Source organism: Triticum urartu, chromosome 7 (genome assembly GCF_003073215.2).
Source record: "Triticum urartu cultivar G1812 chromosome 7, Tu2.1, whole genome shotgun sequence".
Classification (NCBI taxonomy): Eukaryota; Viridiplantae; Streptophyta; class Magnoliopsida; order Poales; family Poaceae; genus Triticum; species Triticum urartu.
Window position 1 is genome coordinate 558,039,202 of NC_053028.1, and position 18,213 is coordinate 558,057,414.

The window sequence follows — 18,213 nt, forward strand, 5'->3', positions numbered from 1 at the left end:
TTTTATTTCTGAAAAGTTGTTCCGTGAAGTTTCAGGTCATTCTGAGAGCTTTTGTTTCTGCACATAAATAACACCATGGTAATTCTGCTGAAAACAGCGTCAGTCCGGGTTAGTTCCATTCAAATCATGTAAGTTAGAGTCCAAAGCAAGGGCAAAAGTGTTTGGAAAGTAGATATGACGGAGACGTATCAAGTCCCCCAAGCTTAAACCTTTGCTTGTCCTCAAGCAATTCAGTTGATAAACTGAAAGTGATAAAGAAAAACTTGTACAAACTCTGTTTGCTCTTGTTGTTGAAAATATGTAAAGCCAGCATTCAAGTTTTCAGCAAAGATTATGAACTAACCATATTCACGATAACACATAGGTCTCATGTTTACTCATATCAATGGCATAATTAACTAGCGAGCAATAATAATAAATCTCGGATGACAACACTTTCTCAAAACAATCATAATATGATATAACAAGATGGTATCTCGCTAGCCCTTTCTGAGACCGCAAAACATAAATGCAGAGCACCTTTAAAGATCAAGGACTGACTAAACATTGTAATTCATGGTAAAAGAGATCCAGTCAAGTCATACTCAATGTAAACTAACAGTAATGAATGCAAATGACAGCGGTGCTCTCCAACTGGCGCTTTTTAATAAGAAGATGATGACTCAACATGAAAGTAAATAGATAGGCCCTTCATAGAGGGTAGCAGAGATTTGTAGAGGTGCCAGAGCTCGGTTTTGAAATAGAGGTGAATAATATTTGGAGCGGTATACTTTCATTGTCAACATAACAACCAAGAGATGGCAATATCTTCCATGCTACACACATTATAGGCGGTTCCCAAATAGAATGGTAAAGTTTATACTCCCCCTCCACCAACAAGCATCAATCCATGGCTTGCTCGAAACAACGAGTGCCTGGAACTAACAAGAGTCCCAGGAGGAGTTTTGTTTGCAATTATTTTGATTTAGTTTGCATAAAGCATGGGACTGGGCATCCCGGTGACCAGCCATTTTCTCGTGAGTGAGGAGCGGAGTCCACTCCTCTTGAGAATAACCCGCCTAACATGGAAGATACGGACAACCCTAGTTATACATGAGCTATTCGAGCATACAAAACATGATATTTATTTGAAGGTTTAGAGTTTGGCACATACAAATTTACTTGGAACGGCAGGTAGATACCATATATAGGTAGGCATGATGGACTCATATGGAATAACTTTGGGGTTTATGGAGTTGGATGCACAAGCAGTATTCCCGCTTAATACAGGTGAAGGCTAGCAAAAGACTGGGAAGCGACCAGCTAGAGAGCGACAACAGTCATGAACATGCATTAAAGTTAATCAACACCGAATGCAAGCATGACTAGGATATAATCCACCATGAACATAAATATCGTGAAGGCTATGTTGATTTTGTTTCAACTACATGCGTGAACATGCGCCAAGTCAAGTCACTTAAATCATTCAGAGGAGGATACCACCCTATCATACCACATCACAACCATTTTAATAGCATGTTGACACGCAAGGTAAACCATTATAAGCTCCTAGCTAATCAAGAATGGCACAAGAAACTATGATCTCTAGTTATCATTGCAAACATGTTTATTCATAATAGGCTGAATCAGGAATGATGAACTAATCATATTTACAAAAACAAGAGAGGTCGAGTTCATACCAGATTTTCTCATCTCAGTCAGTCCATCATATATCGTCATAATTGCCTTTCACTTGCATGACCGAATAGTGTGAATAATAATAATAGTGCGCGTGCATTGGACTAAACTGGAATCTGCAAGCATTCAATAAACAGGAGAAGACAAGGCAATATGGGCTCCTTTGTCAGATCAACAATAATGCATATAAGAGCCACTTCAGCAATTTAATTATGGTCTTCTCCTATCGACCCCCAAAGAAAAGAAAAGAAATAAAACTATTTACACGGGAAAGCTCCCAACAAGCAAAAGAAGAACATGAAATCTTTTTGGGTTTTCTTTTTAATTACTACTACAGGCATGGAAAGTAAACTAATTAAAAGCTACAACTACTTTTTTTGGTTTTTCTTAAGGTTTATCAAACACACAAGAAGAAAGCATAAAAAGGAAATAAACTAGCATGGATGATACAATGAAAAAGTATGAGCACCGACATCTAGCAATAAGTGTGTGAACATGAATATAATGTCGGTGAGAAATACGTACTCCCCCAAGCTTAGGCTTTTGGCCTAAGTTGGTCTATGGCCACGGTTGGCCTGGCAGATATCCATAATAATAGTTGGGGTCGTACTGAGATGAAGAAGACTCTGACTGCCACTGGTTGGCAATCATTTCCGGATCCCAATGGTAATTAGACTGTCGTGGAGGATCAACTTGTGGTTCCGGCTCTGGCTCTGTGGCTGATGTAGGGTTCCGATAGGCGTGAATAGCCTCTAACGGAACAAGGTAATGGCCTGCAGATAAATCAAACAAGGAAGGAGCAGGCAAGGTAATAGTCTCAGGATGATGTTTATCAAAGAACAATTTGTATTTAAGCTCCCCTTCCCTATTCTTAACAACAAAATCGTGTGCTACCATACTATTATAATCTAAATAAACTTGAGGCAACATTTTTTCTTCCTTCTCATAATGCCTAATAGGTATGTTAAAATGTGCCGCTAGGCGTGAAGCATGGATGCCTCCAAAGATGGGGCCCTTTGTACGGTTCAGACTTAACCGTTTAGCAATAATACCGCCCATACTAACAAAGTTATCACTGAATAAACCGTGGAACAAAATAATAATATCTAGAATGCTAAGGTTTCCATAGTTTCCGCGACCAATTAAGAAACGACTAACAAATATTGCAAAGTAGCATAAAACAGGAAAGTGTATGCTAGTGATTCGTGCATCGGAAACCTTCCTCGTTTCCCCTACAGTGATGGTATCAATAAACCCATCCACATCGCTGCAAAGTGGTTCCTCTGTCGTGCCATCGAAAGGGACCAAACAAACCCGACAAAAATCATAAAGGGACATATCCTTATGCTCATCATATAAATAAAACTCCACCGTAGGTGGTGAGCTCCTAGAATGGAAATGAAAGTTTTGCACAAAGATATTTGTGAGTAAGAGATACTGGTCGCGTTGGTCGTGGAGGAAGGCAGCGAGGCCTGCATTCTCACCAATTCATAAAAATCTTCATAAATCATGGCTGCTCTCAAGAAATCATCGGAAGGCCATTCACACGACTGAACCTCCGCAGTATGAGGCAAATTATATTTGGGCTTCTGTGCCTTTTCCTTCGAGCTTCGGCTCGATGAGCCCCTCAAAAGTCTCTTCATTGTTTTCTGAAAAATTCTGAAATTTTTAGTAACTTCAAAATAAAAGTGAACAAAGCTCAATAATATTGATAGCAACTACTCCTACAAGTGCCTAGAGCCTATATCATGCATCAAAACTACTTTTGACCAAATAAATTTGACATGCAAGATCAAGAACAGGGTCACCTAAGCAGCAAAAATTTGCAATGAATAAAGCACTAGAACAAAAACTAATTGGACCAATGGAGGACTCACATACCAAGGAACAATCTCCCCAAAGCAGTTTTGTGAGAGGTGCTTTGAGCAAGGAGATAGAAAATGGCAGTAAAATGAGCTTGAACTCATGCTTGAGTTGGATATTCGTGTTTGGGGGAGGAAGAAGAAGTGTGTGGGTGTAGGAATAAGTGGAGGTGGGCCACCGTGGGCCCATGAGGCAGGGGGCACACCCAGGGGGGTAGGGCGCGCCCTCCACCCTCGTGGCCACGTGGATGACCCCCCAGGTGTCTTCTTAGTGCCAAATATTCTCAAATATTCTAGAAAAAATCATATTTAAATTTCAGGGCATTTGGAGAACTTTTATTTTCGGGGTATTTTTATATTGCACGGATAATCAGATAACAGGCAGAAAAAACTATATTTATTTTATTTAATATAAATAACAGAAAGTAAAAGTGGGGTACAGAAGGTTGTGCCTTCTAGTTTCATCCATCTCATGCTCACCAAAAGGAATCCACTAACAAGGTTGATCAAGTCTTGTTAACGAACTCATTCCGAATAACATGGAACCAATGAAATTTCGAATAACACTATGTTACCTCAATGGGGATATGCACATCCCCAATAATAAGAATATCATATTTCTTCTTGACAGTAGGAAGAGGAAATTCAAAACCTCCAAATATAATCGATGGAATTTTTCCAATAGAGTTGATACAATGAACTTGAGGTTGTTTCCTCAGAAAGTGTACCGTATGCTCATTACTATTAACATGAAAAGTGACATTGCCTTTAGTGCAATCAATCACAGCCCCTGCAGTATTCAAAAAGGGTCTTCCAACAATAATAGACATACTATCGTCCTCAAGAATATCAAGAATAACAAAGTCCGTTAAAATAGTAATGTTTGCAACTACAACAGGCACATCCTCACAAATACCGACAGGTATAGCAGTTGATTTATCAGCCATTTGCAAAGATATTTCAGTAGGTGTCAACTTATTCAAATCAAGTCTACGATATAAAGAGAGAGGCATAACACTAACACCAGCTCCAAGATCACATAAAGTAGTTTTAACATAGTTTCTTTTAATGGAGCATGGTATAGTGGGTACTCCTGGATCTCCAAGTTTCTTTGGTATTCCACCCTTAAAATTATAGTTAGCAAGCATGGTGGAAATTTCAGCTTCCGGTATCTTTCTTTTATTAGTAACAATTTCTTTCATATACTTAGCATAAGGATTCATTTTGAGCATATCAGTTAATCGCATACGCAAAAAGATAGGTCTAATCATTTCAGCAAAGCACTCAAAATCCTCATCATCCTTTTTCTTGGATGGTTTGGGAGGAAAAGGCATGGGTTTCTGAACCCATGGTTCTCTTTCTTTACCATGTTTCCTAGCAACAAAGTCTTTCTTATCATAACGTTGATTCTTTGATTGTGGGTTATCAAGATCAATAGCAGGTTCAATTTCTATATTGTTATCATTACTAGGTTGAGCATCATCATGAACATTATCATTAACATTATTACTAGTTTCAGGTTCATTACCAGATTGTGTTTCAGCATCAGAGATAGAAATATCATTTGGATTCTCAAGTGTTTCAGTAATAGGTTCACTAGAAGCATGCAAAGTCCTGTCATTTTTCTTCTTCTTCCTATTAGAAGGACTAGGTGCATCCACATTATTTTTCTGAGAATCTTGCTCAATTCTCTTAGGGTGGCCTTCAGGATACAAAGGTTCCTGAGTCATTCTACCAGTTCTAGTAGCCACTCTAACAGCATTATAATTATTCTTACTATTCAATTCATTGAGCAAATCATTTTGAGCTTTAAGTACTTGTTCTACTTGAGTGGTAACCATAGAAGCATGTTCACTAATAAGTTAAAGTTCACCTTTAACATTAGCCATATAATCACCCAAGTGTTCAAGCATATCTGAATTGTATTTCAATTGTCTACCAAAATAAGCATTGAAGTCTTCTTGCTTAACCATAAATTTGTCAAACTCATCTAAACATGGGCTAGCAAACTTAGTAAATGGGATTTCAGCTTTATCATATCTATAGAGAGAATTTACCTTTACTACCTGTGTTGGGTTATCAAGACCATGAGTTTCTTCAATAGGTGATGGATTAAGATCATATGTTTCTTCAACAGACTGTAAATTAAGACCGTGTATTTCTTCAATAGGAGGTAAATTCTTAACATCTTCAGCTTTGATACCTTTTTCTTTCATTGATTTCTTTGCCTCTTGCATATCTTCAGGACTGAGAAATAGAATACCCCTCTTCTTCGGAGTTGGTTTAGGAATAGGCTCAGGAATTGGCTCAGGAGCTGGCTCAGGAAGTGTCCAATTATTTTCATTTGTCAGCATATTATTCAATAGAATTTCAGCTTCATCCGGCGTTCTTTCCCTGAAAATAGAACCAGCACAACTATCCAGGTAATATCTGGAAGCATCGGTTAGTCCATTATAAAAGATATCAAGTATTTCATTTTTCTTAAGAGGATGATCAGGCAAAGCATTAAGTAATTGGAGAAGCCTCCCCCAAGCTTGTGGGAGACTCTCTTCTTCAATTTGCACAAAATTATATATATCCCTTAAAGCAGCTTGTTTCTTATGAGAAGGGAAATATTTAGCAGAGAAGTAATAAATCATATCTTGGGGACTACGCACATAACCAGGATCAAGAGAATTAAACCATATCTTAGCATCACCCTTTAATGAGAACGGAAATATTTTAAGGATATAAAAGTTACATGTTCTCTCATCAGTAGTGAACAGGGTGGCTGTCGGGTTTCGGGTTCCGGCAGACCCTCGAGGTTCGAACACTGGGGTGCGCGCGGAGATCTCTCCCTTACCAATCTACGTCCGATCCTCTCGTGTGAACTAAGGTGAAAATGATGAACAACACAAGAGACACGATGTTTATACTGGTTACGGCCACCGTTGTGGTGTAATACCCTACTCCAGTGTGTGGTGTGGTGGGTTGCCTCTGGGCTGATGATGGACAGTACAAGGGAAGAACAGCCTCGCGAGAGGTGTTCTTGAGCTGGTACGATGAACTGCTAGGGTGAGTTCATCGCCTCTCTCTCTCTCTGCTAGGGTTCTACCAGATCTCTCGATGTTCTTGGGGTGTCTAGATGTCTCTACTCTGTGGTGGCTAGCTCTATTTATAGAGGCCCTAGGCCTCTTCCCAAATAATGAGCGGGAAGGGCACCAACAATTGGCCATTTTGAAGGGGAACATCTAGTACAAGTTATCCTGACCAAAGGTGGTCTTCGGCTGCCAAAAGCACTGGCGATGACGCCGTCTTGGGCTCCATGGTGACCTCCGTCCTGCTGTCCGGCTGGTCTTGGTCTCGTTGCACCGGAATGGTAACCTTTGCCTCATGCCTTGGCCTGTGCTTGCCCCTTTGCACCAAAGGGGAAACAAGGACACTGCGCATGCCAGTGCCCGCCTGGCGCCCGCCTGGTCTCGATCATCATGGCTTGCGTCGCGGGTTCCTCGCGAGGTACCCCTTCCTTGATCTCTCCGCCTCCCCACGAGCCTTCCTGATGAGGCTGCCTCTAAGGAAGCTTCCTGTCGTCTGCCCCGCGAGGCTTGGCCCCCTTGCGAGGGTCTTGAGCTTGAGCTGATGAAGATGGGCCGCGCTGGGCCCCCGCTTGAGCCACGCCGCAGGCAGGCAAGTCTGGGGACCCCCATTCCCAGAACGCCGTCAGTAGCCCCCAGGCCCAAGGCGCGCCCGGGCTTGGCCTAGTAGGAAAACGAAAGGGAAAGAGCGAAGCGCCGCGGGCCCTATCAGCCTATGGCCTTGGGCGCCGCGTGGCGATTGATTGGACGTGGGCGACTGCGCTTCCCCACGACGCCTCGACGACCGCATGACTTGATAAGTCCCTGCATGCAGAGAAACTGGTCATGATTACCTGCGATCGTGGTGCACGGCGGTTGGCCTCCTCCAGCTATAAGTACGGGGCTGGGAGACCCCCTTCGGCCCGTCCCTCCTTGCTGCTCCTTTCCTTCTTCTCGATTACTCGTCGCTCCCATGGCTCCAAAGAGATTCTCGGCCACAGAGAAAGGAAAGGCCCCCCAGGCTGGGCCTGACTCCCCCTGGCCAAGCGCGGTTGAGGCCGCCCTCGCAAGTATACCATGGTCCCCGTGGTGGCCTCCCGCGGCCATGGAGGCGGTTCCCGGTGCGGTGGTGAGAGCCAGGTTGCCGACGGGGGGCACGCCGTGGGTGTGCGCCCCCCTAGGCCACGCTTTCGCTCTGCGGAGGTGCTGCCGGAGTTCGTCGTGTGGTCGGCAGACCCATCCAGCACCAGGCTCCAGCTCCCCAGTTTCTTCGTAGATGAACTACCGGCCAGTGCCTGGTGCGGCTTCTGGCTCAAGGCAGACGGATGCTGCAGCAGGGCCTCCTGGGCGTCGCTGGAGGTCTCCGTTTCTAGGAACGGGGCTCTGACACACGGCTGGCAAACGTTTGCCCGCGTGCGTGGCCTGAGCCGGTGGTGCACCCTGTACTTCAAGTTTGATGGGGACGCCACCCTCTACGTGAGGGTGTTCGGGGAAGACAGTCACCGTGCCGGGTGTTGCCCTGAAGACGACGACCGCGGCCGCCTGCCCAGCCCTGGCTCTGACCAGGATGAAGATGGCGACTGGCGTACAGGCGGCGGTGCTCGGGGTTCGCCGAGCTTCGGCAACCCCCTCTCAGGCAGCAGCTCCTCTAGCGGTGGCCGCGACCAGCCTCCTCACCGTCGCGCCCGCTTGGGTGAAGGTAGCGGGTCAGCCCGTCGTCGCGCCCCGGTGAAGCGAGAGGAGGGATCCGCCTGAGCCCCAGGAGCAGCTCGAGCCTTCGTTGTGGGTTGGCGCAGGACGAATCGCGCCCGTTTTGTTCTCTTTCTTATCCTGCGCAAAAATAGTAAGTAATGTAGGGCCCCACGGGGGCGTATTAGAACTGTTGCTGTTTAACCATCGCGCCGTTTCCGCTATTTCTGCGCCGTGTTCTCGCGCCGCGCTCCCATGTGCGGGAACTATTTTAGCTCGGTGGGGCTTGGGGCAGTCCTCGCCTCCCGAGGCCGTGGCCTCCCCGTGCGCTTCGTGCCCTGCAAGGATCAGTAGGAGGGGTAACTTATGGTCTTAGCTATGGGGGCGATCGGCCCAGGTCATGCGCTTGTATCGCGATGCCCGTGGGGCACGGACTGGGAGGGGTGCTCCCGCAGAGGACTCGAATAGGAAAGCTCCAAACGATCGGGGCAGAAAACACTCGCGAGGGCGCCCGTGATCCTCCCTCGGGAGACTTCGCGAGAGAAAACGAGGTGAGCGAGCGAGAAAGATAAAGAGCCACAAGCCAGGAACGTCAGCAACTCCAATAAAAACTTCAAACAGGAATAAACAAGCCAACTGCAGAAAGCAAATGGGAAAGCCGCATCCGGCGCCTATTCTAGTCTTCGACGTCTTCTCACCAGCGCGGAGCCAAGTGCTGCCACTGGGCGTGGGCGGGAGCCCCCGAGGCCCGAGGGCGGCACTCCGGAGACTCTGGGGCGTGTACAGCCCCACTCATTATTACGTGAGAGTGTCACGGGCGGCGAGATTCACAGGCACCGGGCCTTTCTTGAAATGCGGCAGCTTCACAGGCGTTCGCCTTCTTCACAGGCACCAGGCCTTTTCCAAAACACAGCGGCTTCACAGGCATTCGCCTTCTTCACAGGCACCGGGCCTTTTCCAAAATGCAACGGCTTCACAGGCATTCGCCTTCTTCACAGGCACCGAGCCTTTTCCAAAACGTAGCGGCTTCACAGGCATTCGCCTTCTTCACAGGCACTGGGCCTTTTCCAAAATGCAGCGGCTTCACTCAGGGGTAGAACCTCCGGAGATGTTGAATGTTCCATGGGTTCTGGATGGGTACTCCCTCCGGAGTCTGCAAGCGTGCGGAGCCAGGCCTAGAAACATGAACAACCTTGAACGGGCCCTCCCACATGGGAGGGAGCTTGTGCAGCCCCTCCCTAGAGAGAACCCTTCTGAGCACGAGATCCCCTACCTCAAGGGTCCTGGGGCGGATGTTGCGGCTGTGGTATCATCGTAGCGCATGTTGATACCTTGCCGCTCGCAGTGCGGCTTCCCGACGGTGTTCCTCCCCCAGCATGAGATCCGTCCCCCGCATGGCATCCTGCTGAGCCTCGTCGAATGCCAGGACCCGTGCGGAGCGACGTCTGACCTCGTGAGGGAGAACAGCCTCCGCTCCATAGACGAGGAAGAACGGGGTCTCGCCAGTCGGCTTGGTCGCTGTCGTGCGGATCAACCATAGCACGGACTGGAGCTCGTCATGCCAGCCCCTGCCACAGGCCTCCAGCTTCTTCTTGAAGGTCCTGGCCTTGAGGCCCCTCAGGACCTCCGCGTTGGCCCGCTCGGCCTGGTCGTTGCTCCGGGGGTGTGCTACCGAAGCGTAGCATATCTGTGTTCCAAGGTTAGCATAGTACGTTTTGAAGAGATTACTGGTGAATTGCGAACCGTTGTCGGTGATGATGCGGTTGGGCACCCTAAATCAGCTCACGAGGCCCTTGATGAATTTGACCGCTGAGCCTGCTGGGATTGTGCGGACGGCTTCCACCTCAGCCCACTTGGTGAATTTGTCCACGGCGACGTAGACGTAGCGATAGCCCCCTGGCGCCCGAGGAAACGGGCCCAGAATGTTGAGCCCCCAAACTACGAACGACCATGAGAGGGGTATAGTCTGTAGACCCCCGGCAGGCTGATGGATCTGCTTAGCATGAAACTGGCAGGCCTTGCAAGCCTTCACAAGCTCAACGGTGTCGTTGAGTGCGGTGGGCCAATAGAATCCACTACGGAACGCCTTGCCGACGAGGGTCCGTGACGACGAGTGGTGCCCTCAGTCTCCGCCGTGCATGTCCGCCAATAGCTCCTTCCCTTGCTCTTGGGAGATGCAATGTAAGGACACGACATTCGGTCGCTTCCTGTAGAGCTCTCCATCCCTGATGCAATAAGCCGTGGCCTGCCGCGCCACACGCTCCGCCTCCTTCTCATTCTCCGGTAGAGTCCCTCGCGTCAGGTAGTTCCTGAGCTCCGAGATCCAACACCCTTCCTGAGGCTCTAACGCCAGGAGCAGGCGTGCCCCCGAGGCCGGGCCGTAGACCGGGGCTCCTGAGGTAGGCGGCTGATGGAGCTCCTCCCTTGGTTGTGCCATGCTAGACAGCGACGGCACCATCGAGGGTTTGAAGAGCCGCTCCTCAAAGACACCGGGCTCCTAAGGCAGCCGCCTAGATGCCCTCTTGGCAATGTCGTCAGCCTCCTGATTGGTGCTGCTAGGCACATGCTGCAACTCCAGTCCCCAGAACTGTTTCTCCATCTTGTAGACCTTAGCGAGGTAGGCCTCCATGTGCTCGTCCTTTGGCTCGTATATCTTGTTGGAGGAGTTGACAAGGAGCTGTGAATCGCCCTTGATGATGAGGCGCTTCACCCCTAAGGCAGCTGCGGCCTTCAAGCCTGCTATTAGGCCTTCGTACTCCGCTATGTTGTTGGAGACTTTTCTCCGTGCTGGAAGCAAAGTTGCACGGCGTAGTAGAGTTTGTCCTGGGTAGGAGATACAAGCACTGCGCCAGCTCCCGCACCGTGTCGGGAGAACGCCGCATCAAAGTACATAACCCTGCCATCCGGTGCTTCACTTCTCGGGGAAAGTGACCGGTCTTCGCCTGCCTCGGGACCCGGCGCTTCTGCCCATTCTGCCACGAAATTTGCTAACGCGGCTCCCTTGATGACTCTGGTCGTACTGAATTCTAGCTGAAATGCCTGCAGCTTGATGTTCCATTCAGCAACCCTTCTAGCCGAGTTGGGGCTCCTGAGTACCCTCTCCAAGGGGTATGCCGAGACGACCTTGATGGGGTGGCCTTGGAAGTAGTGCCGCAGCTTGCGTGAGGCCACGAATAGCCCGAGGAGGAGCTTTTGAGGCATGGGGTACTGCACCCTCGCATCCCGTAGCACTGTGCTGACAAAATACACGGGGTGCTCGACGAGGTTGAAGGTGCTGGCACTGCTTTTGTCCTCCAGAGGTTGAGGCGTCTCTTGAGACGATGGAGCTCCCAGTGCTTGGTCACCTGAGGGGGCCTCTCCTGCTTCGGGTGCGTTCTCCTGCCGCGGCTGTTCCTTTCCGGTTGCGGTTGCGTCCTTCGCGAGGCCCTCCTGGCTCTGTTTCGCTTTAGTTCGGATGGTTGATGCGGCCTTGGCACAGCGCTCCTCCCTGACCGCTACCAGGGCTGCGCTAGCGGAGTAGGGGGTGGCCGCAAGGTAGAGCACCAGGGGCTCCCGAGGACGCGGAGCTACCATCACTGGTGGACTGTTAAGGTACCTCTTGAGGTCTTGGAATGCCTTGTCGGCCTCTTCAGTCCACTCGAAGGGGCCCTTTTTCTTCATCAGCTTGAAGAAGGGCAGCGCTCGTTCCCCCAGCTTGGAGATGAAACTCCCCAGCACAGTTACACGCCCGGTGAGCTTCTGCATTTCTCTGAGGGTCCTTGGTGGGCTCATGTCTTCGACTGCCTTGACCTTCTCCGGGTTGGCCTCGATGCCCCTGTGGGATACGAGGAAACCCAGGAGCTTGCCTGAGGGGACTCCAAACACGCACTTCTCCGGGTTGAGCCGTAGGTCCACCTCGTTGAGGCTCGCGAAGGTTTCTTCCAGGTCCTATATCAGGGTCCTTGCCTCACGAGACTTCACCACAATGTCATCGATGTAAGCTTCTGCGTTCCTCCCGAGCTGCCGGCCTAAGGCGATGTGCATCAGTCGCTGAAAGGTCACGCCTGCGTTGTGCAACCCAAACGGCATGCACGTATAGCAGTACACTCCACACGGGGTCAGGAAGGCCTTCTTCTCCATGTCTTCTACCGCCATCTTGATCTGGTGATAGCCCGAGAAGGCATCTAGGAAGCACAATAGGTCACACTCTGTGGTGGAGTTGAATATCTGGTCAATCCGGGGGAGCGGAAATGGATCCTGCGGGCGGCCTTGTTGAGGTTGGTGAAGTCGACGCACATGCGCTCCTTTCCTCCCTTTTTCGGCACAACGACTGGATTAGCCAGCCAATCAGGGTAGCGGACCTCGCAGATAACTCCTGCCGCCTCTAGCTTCTGAGTCTCTTGGACGATGAAAGCTTGTTTCTCAGTAGACTGCCACCTTGCCTTCTGCTTCACGGGGCGCACATTGGGGCACACGTTGAGGTGATGCTCAATCACTTCCCTTGGGACCCCTACTAACTGATCAGGTTCCCACGCAAACACCTTCTTGTTCTCACGCAGGAAACCGATCAGGGCTTTCTCTTGCTCGGGCTCGAGGTTGGCCCCTATGGTGAAGGTGGCGCTAGCGGACCCGTCCTCATCGACTGGTACCTGCTTGGTTTCTGCCTTGTCTTGGGTGAACAGCTGCTTCTTTTTTAGCCGGCGCAGCCCCCTTGGGTTTGAGGGCGTCGGTGCCAGTGGGCTGCACCACTGCGGCCGCCCTGAAAACAAGCTGGAGCACCTGCAACGCATCCTTTGTGTCTCCTGACATGGTGAGGACGCCGCTGCTCCTAGGCATCTTCATGAGGATGTACGCCGGGTGAGCTGCTGCCATGAACTGAGCCAGGGCCGGATAGGCGAGGATGGCGTTATAGGGGAGGCCGATGGGGGCGATGTCGAAGTCGACCAGCTCCGTGCGGAAGTTGTCGCAGGTGCTGAAGGTCACTGGAAGGCGGATCTGCCCCAAGGAGGCGGTGGAACCGGCTCCGACGCCCGAGAAAGGCCTGCTGGGTCAGAGCCACTCCAGCGGTACGTGGAGGAGGCTGAAGGCCTCCATCGAGAGCACATTGAGGCCAGCACCATCGTCGATGAGGGTCCTGGTGACGGCCACTTGGCAGATGGTGGGGGTGCACAGCATCGGGAGCGCGCCCGAACCAATGGGGTTGAAGGGGTGGTTCTCCGAGTCAAAGGTTAGATCGGCCTCGGGCGCCACCCAGCCCGGGGGGCTTCTCGGCGCTTGGAGGCGGTGCTGATCCGGCGGGTGAACGGCTTGACGTGATGGCTCGAGGGCGGTGCCTGGGAGCCACCCAGGAGAGCTGCAACGACGGGCGGCGCTGGTGCGGCGAAACGGGCGAGGAAGAGGTCGCGCAGCTCCTCCCAGGAGGTGACAGAGGCCGTCGGCAGGTGGAGGAGCCACGCGCGTGGGATGCTGGTGAGGGCCATGGGTAACCAGTTGGCCATCACCCGATCATTGCCCCCGGCTCTGTGGACGGCCTCCTCGTATGCCAGCAGGAAAATCATCGCGTCTGTCACGCCGTCGTAGCGCGGCGGCATCTCGGGCCTGAACTTGCGCGGCCACTGCACCTGTCGCAAGGCGGGGGCCAAGGCCCGGAGCCCCCTGGCCACAGTGTCGGCATCCGTTGCTGGAGCGGGCGGCGCGTTGTCCGCCATGAGGGCGGGATGCGATGTCGAGGGAGAGCTGGTCGTCAGGAGGGAGGACTCCGGCGCACCCCCTACCTGGCGCGCCAAATGTCGGGTTTCGGGTTTCGGCAGACCCTCGAGGTTCGAACATTGGGTGCGCGCGGAGATCTCTCCCTTACCGATCTACGTCCGATCCTCTCGTGCGAACTAAGGTGAAAATGATGAACAACACAAGAAGACGAATACATCCCTCCTTGTCTTTAAAGATTTGCAGCCCAACGGGGCTGAGAAAAGCAAGCAGGCCTGGGTTGAGTATTGTCCAAAAAAATAGAACTAGGCTAGCCATTTTCAGAAAGGAAAAAGATATCAACTAGGCTCGTTCAAAGGATCGAGAAGAGGTGTATAGAGGGGGGTGATTAGACCCTCAAGAAGAAAGGTAGCAGTTTTTAAGTTCTTCAAGTTGAGGTGGAGTTTTAACACAAATTTAAGCATTCCCAATACATTTCAAGCAAGCATGGCAAGAGTATAAGCAGCGGAAAGAGTAAAGCATGCTAATTGCAAGAAAGTAAAGGGATGGGATTGGAGTGTGCCAACGCAATGTAGACACGGAGATTTTTGGCATGGTTCCGATAGGTGGTGCTATCGTACACCCACGTTAATGGAGATTTCAACCCATGAAGGGTAACTGTTGCGCGAGTCCACGGAGGGCTCCACCCACGAGGGGTCCATGAAGAAGCAACCTTGTCTATCCCACCATGGCCATCGCCCATGAAGGACTTGCCTCACTCGGGTAGATCTTCACGAAGTAGGCGATCTCCTTGCCCTTACAAACTTCTTGGTTCAACTCCACAATCTTGTCGGAGGATCTGATACGTCTCCAATGTATCTATAATTTTTTATTGTTCCATGCTATTATATTACCTGTTTTGGATATTTTATATGCATTAATATGTTATTTTATATGATTTTTAGGACTAACCTATAACCTAGAGCCCAGTGCCAGTTTCTGCTTTTTCCTTGTTTTAGAGTTTCGCAGAAAAGGAATACCAAACGGAGTCCAAACGGAATAAAACTTTCATGATGATCTTTCTTGGAACAGAAGACACCCAGGAGACTTGGAGTGCAAGTCGGAAAAGCCACGAGGCAGCCACAAGGGTGGAGGGTGCGCCCAGGGGGTGGGGCGTCCCCAACCTTGTGGGCCCCTCGGTGGCCTCCTGACCTAGATCTTCCTCCTATGTATACTCTTATACCCTGAAAACTTCCGGGGGGCCACGAAACCACTTTTCCACTGCCGCAACCTTTTGTACCCGCGAGATCCCATCTTGGGGCCTTTTCCGGCATCTTGCGGAGGGGGATTCGATCATGGAGGGCTTCTACATCAACACCATTGCCTCTCCGATGAAGCATGAGTAGTTTACCACATACCTATGGGTCCATAGCTAGTAGCTAGATGGTCTTTTCTCTCTCTCTCTCTCTTTGATTCTCAATACCATGTTCTCCTCGATGTTCTTGGAGATCTATTCGATGTAATACTCTTTTGCAGTGTGTTTGCCGAGATCCGATGAATTGTGGATTTATGATTCGCTTATCTATGAATATTATTTGAATCTTCTCTGAATTCTTTTATGCATGATTTGATATCTTTGCAAGTCTCTTTGAACTATCGATTTGGTTTGGCCAATTAGGTTGGTTTTTCTTGCAATGGGAGAAGTGCTTCAGTCTTGCGGTGTCCTTTCCCAGTGACAGTAGGGGCAGCAAGGCACGTATTGTATTGTTGCCATCAAGGATAACAAGATGGGGTTTTCATCATATTGCTTGAGTTAATCCTGCTACATCATGTCATCTTACTTAATGCGTTACTCTGTTTTTATGAACTTAATACTCTAGATGCAGGCAGGAGTCGGTCGATGTGTGGAGTAATAGTAGTAGATGCAGAATCGTTTCGGTCTACTTGACATGGACGTGATGCCTATATTCATGATCACTGCCTTAGATAGCGTCATAACTTTGCGCTTTTCTATCAATTGCTCGGCAGTAATTTGTTCACCCACCATAATAATTGCTTTCTTGAGAGAAGCCTCTAGTGAAACCTATGGCCCCCGGGTATATTTTCCATCATATAAGTTTCCGATCTATAATTCTAGTTTCCTATTTACTTTCTTTTGCAATCTTTTACTTTCCGTTCCATAAACCAAAAATACCAAAAATATTCCTTTACCGTTTATCCATCTCTATCAGATCTCACTTTGTGAATAACCGCGAAGGGATTGACAACCCCTTTGTCGCATTGGTTGCAAGTTGGCGTTTGTGCATGCAGGTATTCGGTGGCTTGTCGCGTTGTCTCCTACTGGATTGATACCTTGGTTCTCAAAACTGAGGGAAATACTGACGCTACTTTGCTGCATCACCCTTTCCTCTTCAAGGGAAAAACAAATGCAAGCTCAACAGATAGCAAGAAGGATTTCTGGCGCCATTGTCGGGGAGATCTACGCCAACCCAAGACATACCAAGTACCCATCATAAACTCTCATCCCTCGCATTACATTATTTGCCATTCGCTTCTCGTTTTCCTCTCCCCCACTTCTAAAACGAATTTTGAAAAGATTCTCCTTTTCTTCGCCCGTCTTCCGTTCGTCTTCTTCGTTTGCTTTTTGTGTGCTCGTGTGTTGTATTGCTTGATTTGTCGCAATGAATCCTCCAAAAAACATTGCCCCTCACCTTAGGAGGTTAGATGAAATCTATTATATAATTAAAACAAGAGGCAAACAAGGCTTTATGTTTGTCCACATATGTTAAAAATATTTGATCCGTTGATTTAAAATATAATGGTTGAGATTAACAGATCTTAAAAGTTACGTAGAATAATATTAGGTGCACTTTTTAGTCACCTGACACGTACAAATAAGCCTAGCTAAAAAGGCATGTACAAACAGTCTAAAAAAGGCACGTACAAGCAACATTTATTAACCTTTTTTTTAAAAAAGGGTCGGAATCCTCCTGCAGAAAGACAATATATATCTAAAAAAAGAAACCGTTTGGAAGTCACAAAAAAGGGAAATTGCCGAAAGATGTGTTACTAGCCATTATGACATTATTTGGGCTAGGCCTACTACCGATACAAGCTAGAGGAAAAAAAGTGGAAGGTGAATTTGCTGGATGCTGTGTTGGGCTGGGCTGGCCTGGGCACAAATTAAAAATAGAAGGCCTATTGAAAATTGTACACGACAGGATGCTGTGTTGCGCCGGGTTGGCCAGGACTCATATCAAAAATAGAAGGTCAATTAAAAATTGTATGTGTCAGGATGTTGAGAAATTAAAGTCGTCTGGCCATTTGAGTACAGAGGCGTTTCTTAGAGAAAAAAAGAACAAAGGAAACTAAACCACATAATTTAACTGGGCTCTAAAATATATAATTCATGGTAAAAAATATACTCCCTCCGTTCCTAAATATAGGGTGTATAGTTTTTGACACGGAAATTAAAGAATGCACGTGGAGGGAAAGTTTCACAAGTTTTGGGCGAGATTACACCTGACTAATTGACATGAGAAAATAGAGGAGCTTGCATGATATAAGTAAATGTAATCAAATCCCTAAAAAAATTATCCAAACGAGTGGTGCAACGCAATAAACCTTATATTTCAGATTTTTTTCTCAAAAATCTATACACCTTATATCAAGGAACGGAGGGAGTATTGTTTATATTATCAAATAAATATCTCCTGTTTTTGAATTCAGACAAACTGACGAAAAACATGTAACACTTATATTAGCCATACAAATACGCCAGCAAAACACCTACCTGGCTAATATTAGCAGTACACATTAGAAAATAGTTATGCTATTATTTGTATTTTTATATATGGACACCTATATATTAGAAATAATTGCCAAAGTTATTCATCAATATTGTGTTAAAATAATAAAAAATGACAATTGTAACAATATATAGGAAACATGTAACTCATACTAGATGAATAAAAATCTAATGACTGTAATAAACCGCAAGTATTCATCCACATATAATAGTTATCTCCACTGTTAATTATATGGTGGGTCATAATTATAGTGGCTTAGATTTAATGATACGAAATAATATAGTTTTTTGTGATGACTATAGTATGTTCTGGTTTCGTGTACGAAGAACAAACCAATCGGAAATCCTATGTGGTAGAAATCAACCAGAAAGCGCAAAAAACATGCCACTTGATTGATCTTTTTTCTAATTCAAGATGTAAAAATATCAAACTGGATGAGCTATCCAGTGAAAGATAATA